The sequence below is a fragment of the Saccostrea echinata genome, unplaced genomic scaffold, assembly GCF_033153115.1.
Source record: "Saccostrea echinata isolate AGI-Se365-2 ecotype Australia unplaced genomic scaffold, CSIRO_AGI_Sech_v1 ptg000002l, whole genome shotgun sequence".
Taxonomy (NCBI): domain Eukaryota; kingdom Metazoa; phylum Mollusca; class Bivalvia; order Ostreida; family Ostreidae; genus Saccostrea; species Saccostrea echinata.
In genome coordinates this window covers 13,672,501-13,683,505 of record NW_026889751.1, presented here as the reverse complement: position 1 = coordinate 13,683,505, position 11,005 = coordinate 13,672,501, and the positions used below count along the sequence as shown (strand labels likewise).

Sequence of the window (11,005 nt, the reverse complement as noted above, 5' to 3'; positions counted from 1 at the left end):
ACATGGAGATGCAAGATGTGTATTGCGTTATGCATGTTTATGGTTTACACAAAGCGTATAAGGAAAGTTAAGCAGTTGTACAAAGCCGAAGGGTTCTCCGACTTACGATGGATAAATTGAGGGTCGTAAAAGCTTGGGTGCGAGCAAGTAGGAGGAGAATTTCAATCGAAGAACAGGTAAACAAGTCAGAGAATGTCACCTGTTTCTTGGGTATTCTTGGGTGAAATAGAAGTCTTATATTATACATTTATATCTGATTAGAATATTTTTGTTATCATCATTACAACTAATTTATTAACAGATTTTTCTTGAAATCGAGGATAATGATGTTATTACCAGCTGATTAAGGAGGAGTAGTGTAAGTGTCAGATGGGTACGAACGTCATCTTGTGACAGCATCACCTTTGTTTGGATAAATAATTTGTTCAGAATACGCTTCATTTATCAACAGAAATTAAGCTGTTGCATGTCAGTGGGTCTAGTTTTATAAGTATTCAATGTTTGAAAGCACTTATCAGGTCCAGTACAATCTTTTGATTTAGCTATATAGCTTTATTAAGCTATTCAGAATAGATAGAACGTTCTATCGTTAAAATGATATTGTCCTACGGACCCGGTTTAACGATAGAATTTGTTCCGTGTATTCGCAATGTAGCAAAATAAACACGGGCGATAACTCGAATTCTCTGCATTTTGTATGAAGAATCCAGAGAGTTCCGAATGTCAACATGGCGTTAAATTTGAAGCGAGGAAAAAACGTTGAGAAAATGAGTTGAATTTTCGTATATATATGGATTAATTTGTAGGTTAAAAGGCATATACAATCTCAAAAATGTTTGTTATGATTAATTTGGTAGTTATTTTCAATGCAACTCCTTTTGTATTCTTCAAAATCATTTCGGAGTGGATCCACTCCGATTTGCTACGTTGCAAGTATATGGGACATATTCTAACTGTGGTGAGGGCTTGTCCCGAGACACAGTTAGATTATTCTAACTATATTCAGAATAGCTTAATTTAGCTATTTTATATCAGTTTTTCTTAAATGTGTACTTTTCTCAGCATGCACAAAAAGTCGCACCTTGGTGCAGTGATGATACTCAACCTTGAACTCATCTGAAATTGATGCATTATAAAACTCACTCATTAAAATCTCCTTGCATTCATGTAATAATTTTTAGGCCCAAATACTGTACAGCAGTCCTCAAAATACTGGAATTTGGGTGAAAATACTGTACATTGTTCATAAAAAACTGTAAAAAATATCAACCAAAAATCAATGTAAGAGGTTCATTTTTAGCTCTTCTGAGCCAAAGGCCCAAAGAGCTAATGCTATGGCCATTTGTGCGGTGTGCGTAAACTTTTTAGAATATGGGCCATAACTCAAGAACCCTTTGGCCAATTATTGTCAAATTTGTCACAGGGTATCCTTGGGCCAAGGGCTTCCGTTTATACTAAAACTAGGGTTGTGACCCTTAAACAAGGGGAGATAATTAGGAAAATAGAAACAAATTAAAGAGACTTTGTACTCAAAGTTCTAAAAGTTTTTAGGCTACATGCGCAATTGATACAGTTACTTCTTCAATGAAATTATAAAGGAGGCCAATTATGGTCAACAAGATAATTGATTGGTAATAATTCAGTACAATGAGAAGCAATCATACTTATCCATGCCTCAATGCACACAAGGTAGTGGACAGTTACTCAAATAATAGAAATTTATCTTTTGCTTAAAAGTATTCAAAAGTTGCAAAGTTGGAGATATCTTTGATTTTGCTTGTTGTTTCGATAGCCCATAGCACATATATGAATGGTCAAATACATGCGACTTTTTGTCTATTTCTTACCAAAATAATTTTTGTGAAAAACTGCATATAAATAGCTAAATTAAGCTATTTTGAATAGCTTAATAAAGCTATATAGCTATTTCAAGCTATATAGCTAAATTAAGAGATTGTACTGGACCTGCTTATTTCCCAACGATAAGACTTTCTTTATATATTCTGCAAATTCTCTCTGCATTTATCATTGAAAAAAATTCATATGACTGCAATTATATGACCATACTCTTCAGTTTAGAGAGCATGTTAAAGAGGATATTTTGGTTAAAGTTTTGGTCTGTTAAGGTTTCAGTCTGTTTCAGTGTTTGAAATATTCTTTCATCTTACACAATTGTATACATTAAAATTTATTTTATAGCTAAAGTACAAGAGAACTGCAGCATGTAAGACTACATGTACATCGACTTTGAATAATCTACCTGGTATATCCTCAAAAAGGCAACTCAAATACAGGTATGAAATTGATGTCACAAAATAAGTTTTTGGACTTGCATTTACTCTTATAATTCATATACATATAAAGCATATAAAAAATAGAAAAGAATTAAAGGTTCATCAGGTGACAGCTCAATCATGTATGGAATATTATTAGGCCAAATAAAAAAATATGTGTGGTTCCCGTTACCCGACCGTCGCTATTTTAGATCCCCAACCCTTAACTTTTTTCTGGCAATTTTCATATTTATTTTCCGGAATTTTCCGTGATTTCCGTCATCCACTTCGGTATTAGTTTTAGTTCCAGCAATGGCGACCTCCATGCAAAAATCGTTTCAACACGTAGTGCAAGTGTTTGATGGTGTTAAATCTAAAGCAAGCTAGCATGGCGCAGCAGTATACCTTTTTCCAGCGCCATGTTTTTTGTTTGTTTGTTTTTTGGTTGCCAAAATTAAATAAATATGCCCAAGAGTGGCGAGATTCAATTAGTTGCTCTGTTTACAGCTGGTTTATAACAAGTGCATGCTGATTAGTCCCTTTATTATTAATGCACGCAAAGGTGTGAAGTCAGGATAGGAAATCACTTCTCGCTTGAAAGCACACAGACAGCTGGCCAGGTAACGTTTTTTGGAGTTAGAGGGAAGATAACATGAGAAAACATTTATTTGATTGCATTGATTATGCAAGAATTAGCCCAATGTGTAAGATAGATTAACTTGTAAATTATTAAATAATTTATATCAGGATCGTTTCTTTTAAACCGAAAGTAGAAAAAAAAACAGTTCATGAGGAAACGTGAAAAAGAAGACTGCTGATTTCACCTGAATAAAGTCAACTTGCAAAACACCAATATATATGAGAAATGAGCTTGGAAGTATGAAGTCTTCAATGAGGCAAAAAGGTTTCATGAAAGGATTTAAAATTTTAATAATATTAAATATTTGTAATTCTGACGAATTTGAATCATTCTATGTCATCTTGCTTAGGTGATTTATTTTGTTTTAAACATTACTGTACAAAGTATAGGTGTCACATTCTTTTCCTCTGACAGCTCTTAAAAGTTTATCGTTCAAAATTTATTATTAAGTAAAATAAGAATTATTCTGGATAAAAGTAATTAATTTCATTTATAAACACTGATTTTAAACAAAAGGATGTTCACCTTGGACTTTATTTTTTACAAAAAGAAAAGATTGTGTTTTCATTATTTTTATGCCCCTGGATCGAAAGATCCCGAGGGTATATTGTTTTTGTCCTGTCTGTCTGTTTGTCTGTTTATCTGTTTGTCTGTTTATCTGTTTGTCTATCTGTCTGTTGTCAATTTTAACCTTGCCCATAACTTTTGATTGGTTGGAGCTATGACTTTCATATTTCACATGTGTATTCTTTGTGACAAGACCTTTCTTTGGGTACCATCATATTTGACCTTTTGACCTTGACGTTGGAGTTTGACCCACTTTTGCAAAATTTTATGAGACTTTAACCTTGACCATAACTTCTGAACAGTTGGTGCTTGGGGTTTCGAACTTCACATGTGTATTCTTTGTGACAAGGCCTTTCTTTGAATACCAACAACTATGACCTTTTGACCTTGACCGTAGAGTTTGACCTACTTTTGAAAAACTTTAACCTTGGCCATAACTTTTGAACGGTTGGAGCTAGGGCTTTCATACTTCACATATGTAATCCTTGAAACAAGACCTTTCTTTGGATACCAACAACTTTGACCTTGACCGTGATGTTTTACTTACTTTTAAAAAACTTTAACCTTTGCCATAACTTTTGAACAGTTGCAGCTAGGGCTTTCAAATTTAACATTTTTTATCTTTTGGCCTGGATTTTGACTTGCATTTGAGAAACTTTAACCTTCGCCATAAGATGCCATATGGGGGCATCAGTGTTTCACAAACACATCTTGTTGATTTAAAAATATTTGTTTCATATTCATAACTAGGGTGCCCCCTACCAATGTTGACTAGTATATTTCACGCCACATCGAAATGCCACTTATTTTCTCCTTCACTCTGTTCATCCACAAATAAAACATTTCTTTTCTGAACCATAGTTGGAAAAGACTGAATTCAAAATAAACAAAACATTTATTAGTTATGATTTACATACTCAGCTCTTCACAAAATATTTCTGTTTTTTCGCATTCTATAATATACAATTTTAGATTTTATATACCTGTATAAAGTTTAAGACTTCCGCAGCAGATTCCGATGGAGAAATCATGATCTATATTTAAGATTTAATGTATAATGCTTAAGATATCCATTAATTTTACTTATAATATACAATTCTGAAATTAATATCATCCTTTAAAAACAAGGACAGCACTTATCATCTTCGTAAAAACTTAACATTCTAAAAAAAGAAAATATAATATCCAAATAACAGTTAAATAATTCAATTTGCTCATGCTGATTTTCTTCAAACATTGTATTTTCTGGATGAGTATGAACTCGAATGAATAGAATCAGCAAACAACTGTTTAAATACCCAAGACATTTTATTCACACATTAAAGCACATATCTAATCCATATGCTTAAGAGAAAACATATCTAACACTCTACACATAAAATAGTTCACTTATGCTAACGAAAAGAAATAGGTATTATTTGGAAAAATTTAGAAAATCATTTTGTTAAAAAAAAAAAAAATAATAAAAAATCCCTACCCATCTTCCCTATTTTTTTTGGAGGTGTAACCAGAACCACACATATTTTTTGTTTGGCCTTAACGCTGGGTTTCCAAATGTCAAAATTAAGGGTATTCGATATATTCCATACAAGTTGTCAATCATTTATAAGTGATTTGTACAGAGGTTCATTTGCATATAAATGTTGTTAACATTGTTTTACTGTCTTTATTAACTTGTAATACTAAATTTTATAAATTGACAAATTCATTCTTTTTAGAAAGTGCATATAATTTGGAAAAGAGACCATCAATCCACTGGGGGGTATCGCATGAAAGCAATGATTATAGAATATTGTAAGGTTGGAGGATCGAGTTATAGTACAACAGGCAGGCAAGTAATGGTACTTTGTTCTGGAAATTTTTCGCCCCAGTTAAGTTTTATTTTTCTCATTCTGCCCTCCTTACAAGTAGGTGAATTTAAAACGGGACAAATTCGAAGAAGGCAGCATATATCTTTTAAACACAAATGTGTCTGATCAAATTTTAAAAGGGCAAAATTGTTTTCAAGGGTGAAAGAGTGAATATTTTAAAAATTAGAATGGGGTGAAAATATCCAATAATACAGGTTATATGTATTAAAACAGTACATATGCATTTCTCTTTTCTTTAAAATGAAAATAATTTGTTCTGTAAAAGGACAAATTTTGTTCTGATTTGTATCAAATAAATAAATATGTGCCAGATTTATTATTTTGCAGGCACCTAAGATACCATCAGTTGTGCGTCAAGCTGTGCAAAAATTCTATGTCATGTTACAGAATCTTTCTTAAATACAGGTATATGTCTGCTCATCTGGCAATCTTAGGACATCACTGGATGGTTTTGTTTAAAAAGATTACAGAGTTAACACACACTTCCAGCATGAAGACCAGCCAGTTGCCTCACCTGTCCTGACATTGTTAAAGGTAAATGGCCCTTTCAGAAAAGGATCTGACAATGCAAAGGCTTGCTAATCAATTAAAGATTTCTATTTACTAATAGGTAATTAATTTGAATTTCTGTAGCTTAAAAATTTAATGATGTGAATTAAAAGAAATATTTTAATCAAAATTATTTTTATTTCAGTACTTTGTGACAGTGAAAAGACATGGCTTTAAATTACTGCATCAGAGATCAATCCAGGTTATAAATCTGAGGAAAACAATAAAGCATCACTTCGAGCTACTTATATCACTGCCTTAATAAGTTGTCTGCATGTGTAACTAACAAAGGACAGTGACCAGTTGTACCTATGATATCAGAGGGCATCCTGAAAAACACTCATCACTAAGAATAGAAAACTTCAAATGACTTTTGTATCAATCCTTTTGAATTTCATCTGGCTTGGAATTTCAGTAGCCTTTAGCATCCTTCAAGCATTTCATGAAGTACATGTACCAATTTGCAGGTATAAAATGTTTGAAACAGATTGCTTGTCCCAAATAAAAAAAAGTAAATTCTCTGCCAATTAATAGTGTCATAAGCAGTTGATTGATATCACAGTTCCACTGGCATAGTATTTGTAGTTGAATGGTGCCATTTTTAAGAAAACTTTTCACAAAAACCTGGAAAACATCAGATGGAAAGGAGCATCTACAAGAAAAACAGTGAACACTTTCTTGAATATTAACAATGATATGTCATGTCCATTTACATCCTTTATATAAACTAATTAACCAAATCATAGAGAATTATGTACAAATTTGTCCTTTTGTGTATTCATAGTGTATTAAATTGATTTTACTAATTTATAAATATTTATGTTTTTCACAGTCATTAACATTTACAAATAGAAGTACATATAACATGAAAATATTACATGTTTAGTAGGATAACGTGAAATTGTTATACCACAAAAACCATCGCTGACCTCGCCTCGGTCAGCAATGGTTTTTAAGGGGTAAGAATTTCACATCACCCAAAATAAACAGGTAATATTTTTCTTGTTATAGAATGCATTTTAAAGAAAACAACAAGGTGAAACGAACGTGCAAACATTCTGCACAGTTAACATTTTTTATTACTATATATACTGTTACCCGTAGTCATGCATTTTCAACCATTGGGATGTAATGTCTGGCATGCAGTATGGTAATAGTACTTGTTAACAAATGTTTTTTAAACCAATCAAATTTGACTATTTAACATGAAAGTGTATAACAAATTTATCTAGCATAATGGTGTTGTAAGTAACCATGGAATGTGAGCTTGTGTGAACTTGATCCTGAATTATTAAGTTTTGAATATTGTAATAAAGAATTGTGCAGCCTAAACTTTAACTTGTACCTGATTTAAATGGAGTTCCGTCATTAACAAGTTGGAAGTTGTTACACTCTCCATGAGTATAATAACTGGGGGATCTGCTTCATTTGCAGATACATGGATAACACATTCACTCAAAGCGCTGTCCCTTTTTCAGTACCTTGTGCAGCCCTGTAATATGTTATGACAAATGGAGAAAAATGCCTATTTCAAGAAAAAAAAAGTCTGTCTCATAATTGTAGAAGTATTGGAAAAGGGGGGGGGGGGGGTGGTGGTCATGAAACTTGGCAGTTAATACAGTTTGTATGTGTAAATGAAAAAAATGCTTTCTTCTTTGTAGAATAAAAAATAATTATTTTTTGAGTGTATGTGACCATTTTTATTTCTGAATAGACAGGGTAGCCTACAGAATGACCAATTTTGAGCTGACCATTTTTATTTATTGTAGTAATTAAATTAAAAAAAAATGTGTTTTCTACAAAGATCATATGTTATCGACGTGGTATTCAACTTTGTATTCCCATGGTCGATGCATTTGGGTACATCTATTTTTTTATTTGCTTTCAATGACATCGCATTCAATATCCCAATCTCATGTATACCTGTCCAATACTCCAAATTATACCATATTGTAAGCTAAATTAATGCTTTAAATTTATGAAACCAATCTGTAGATAAGCGTGCCTTTTGAATACAGACGATTTTAGAATAAAAACGATTTAATTTTCCCTTTATGCTTAAGTATGTTGGCTAATCTTGGCCCCCTCGGAATAGCTTGTGTTTACGTAATTATGTAATGAAAAAATAAAGCAATTAAACGCTATTTACCTGCATCTATCAATCCATTTTCTCCTCTTCTTTGCAACAATCGGGAATCAAAACAAACTACAAGTTTAATAATTCCACTGCGATGCTTACAACTTAAGTAATCCATTGTCTCCAAGAACGCTCAGGTACCCGGGAGTTATAAAACGAAAGGGAAAGTCAACGAGACTTACAGACCCTTTGAATTTTCCTATAGTATACATGATAGATAAGTGTAATAAATATAATTTGTGAGCAAAACAAACTACAAATTCTACTGGGCTGCTTAAAACTAAATGCGAAGCTGTAATCCATTGTCTGCAAGAATGGTAAGTTATAAAACGAAAGTGAAAGTAAATGAGAATTAAAGGCTATAGTCTTGGGAGCAGTTGTTATTTCATAAATAATTTGAATAGGTGATATCACCTATTCGAATAAGTGATATCACCTATTCAAAATGATTAAGTGATATCACCTATTCGAATAAGTGATATCACCTATTCGAATAGGTGATATCACCTATTTGATTTGAATAGGTGATATCACCTATTCGAATAAGTGATATCACCTATTCAAAAGGAATAAGTGATATCACCTATTCGAATAAGTGATATCACCTATTCGAATAGGTGATATCACCTATTCGAATAGGTGATATCACCTATTCGAATAGGTGATATCACTCATTCAAATTGAATAGGTGATATCACCTATTCGAATAGGTGATATCACTTATTCGAATAGGTGATATCACCAATTGAATAGGTGATATCACCTATTCGAATAGGTGATATCACTTTTTGGCAGTAAATACCAAAACGGCGCCTCATAAACCTGTTACTTTCTGTTCATTGACGGCATTCCAAAGGTTGCTAGTCACGTGGCCCGAGCCTGCCTTCTGATTGGTAAAAAGGTAAGTTACGTCATTTGAAGTTGTAAACACGAAACAGCTGATTTTACGAGTTTTACTATGCCCTTTGTCTATGACGATATTTATGAAGTTTGCAAAAACAGAAGATTTCTGATAGATTGGCTTCAAACTAAGGGACTTTTAGGAGACTTTCATGGTGTGTGTGACATTTGTGAAGAAGGGACATTTCGTCTTGTTGAAGATAGTTCTTACAGCAAAGACGGTGTAGTATGGAGGTGCTCAAACCGCAAGTGTAATAAGAAAATATCGGTCAGGGAAGGATCGTGGTTTTCAAAATCACACCTGTTACTGGAACAGATTGTAAAACTTACTTATTATTGGATTTATGACTTACCTGGCGAATTTATTTCACGCGAGTTAAAATTAGGCAGCGAACATACAATAGTGGACTGGAGAAATTTTGCTAGGGGGTATGCTTATGCATTTTGCGACAAGATAGCGAGAAAATTGGAGGGCCAGGTAAATCTGTGGAAATTGACGAGAGCAAATTCGGTAAGCGAAAGTATCATCGTGGAAAAAGAGTGGATGGTGTCTGGATTTTCGGTGGCATTGAGAGAGAATCCAAGAGATGCTTCTTTGAGGTTGTGAGTGATAGAAGTGCAGCCACACTTGTTCCAATTATTCAGAAATACGTGGAGCCTGGAACCACAATTTATTCTGATTGTTGGAAAGCGTATTCCTCGTTAGAAAAGGAAGGATATACCCATTTGACGGTAAACCATTCAATAGAGTTCAAGAACAAGGAAACGGGTGCATGCACCAATTTAATCGAGTCAACGTGGAATGCGGTAAAAAAGTCATTGCCAAAAACTGGAACTCAGAAACATTTTTATGACGGTTACCTTGTGGAGTATTGTGTGCGCAAAAAATACTTGCAAAATGTTGACGACAAATTTATTACATTTTTGGACTTGATCAAAAGAGTGTACACCTGTAAGAGGAGGCTTCCACTAAAACCCAAAAATGACGATTTCAATAGCAGTTTAGATTTATTTGACTAAGGTGAGTTTCTTAGTTTTTAATTTTACAAGTATTGGGGGCTGCCGTCCCCAAACCCCCGCTTAACAATGCTACAAACCGATGAGCTACCCTTTTTTCGCTTCCCTACAAAACAAAATGGCGTCGCCCATCATAGTTGATACGTTGCTAAGTATTTACGCCGCGCCATATCACGCGCGGATCTGGAATCAAAATGGCGGCCGTACCGGTAAAGTGCAGTCTATCCATGAAGGGACCTGTATTTTAATCAGATTGGACCAAAATTTGACCAAAAATCGGGAAGTTTCTAGTATGCCGGTCCCCAGCATCACGCGATTGCGCATGAGCAGTTATTTCCCTTGCCGTTGCTATGCAGAATGTAAACAAACCGCCATTTTCCCCTCGCTTCAACAAAACGCATTCGATCGAGTGATTAGGGTTAGGGTATATTGTTTTAAGGTTGGAACTGTTTTATAAATCCACTCTTAAATCTTCCTGACTTTGGGCTAATTCAAGTAATTTTTGCTTACAAAAGGCACTAAGCTGCCAAGTGCCTTTTGTGACCAAAAACTTGCATGAATCAGCCTAATGTCGAACCGTGCCGATATACCATCTTATAGGAGTAAAGCATGAAACATGCAAAACTTAAACCGTAAATTAAATATGGCATTGTATGCGATCTACGGATTAGGGTTAGTGTATATATAGCTCGGATATTGTAACTGTTTTATATTCACCCATGCTAGCATCTTTATCACTTTGGGCTTATTCATGCAATTTTTGCTTACAAAGAACCGGAAGAAGAGGAAAGTTTTGCGAAACTTGAATGAATTGGCCTTGGTCTAATGTTGAAACATGCCCGATATTGTGCGCTAAGTTTTGGCAAGTAATTGGTAAAAGCGACTTACAGTTTAATTAAGCTCGATATCCTAACCTCCTAATGTCCATATTCAGAATATTTTTTCTTTCAAATCAATGGTGATGTACAATTCAATCAACCAATTACTATAGTAATTAATTATCACTTGTTAAATCCATGCATTTCTCACAAAAATCTCGCAATTTTAGTAG

General features: G+C 33.8%; 3 long non-coding RNA genes across 3 annotated transcripts; 2 read left to right on the top strand and 1 right to left on the bottom strand.

Moving 5' to 3' along the window:
* LOC133173225 (uncharacterized) lies at window positions 1–5,311 on the top strand. Its single transcript, XR_009719008.1, has 3 exons — window positions 1–176; window positions 2,200–2,294; window positions 5,199–5,311. It is a non-coding gene; the product is annotated as an uncharacterized LOC133173225 (long non-coding RNA).
* LOC133173231 (uncharacterized) lies at window positions 4,966–8,163 on the bottom strand. The gene is made up of 3 exons (XR_009719010.1): window positions 8,050–8,163; window positions 7,246–7,392; window positions 4,966–6,552 (listed from the first exon to the last, which is right to left on the bottom strand). It is a non-coding gene; the product is annotated as an uncharacterized LOC133173231 (long non-coding RNA).
* LOC133173220 (uncharacterized) lies at window positions 5,757–7,232 on the top strand. The gene is made up of 2 exons (XR_009719006.1): window positions 5,757–5,885; window positions 6,046–7,232. It is a non-coding gene; the product is annotated as an uncharacterized LOC133173220 (long non-coding RNA).
* Window positions 8,164–11,005: the final 2,842 nt, after the last annotated feature.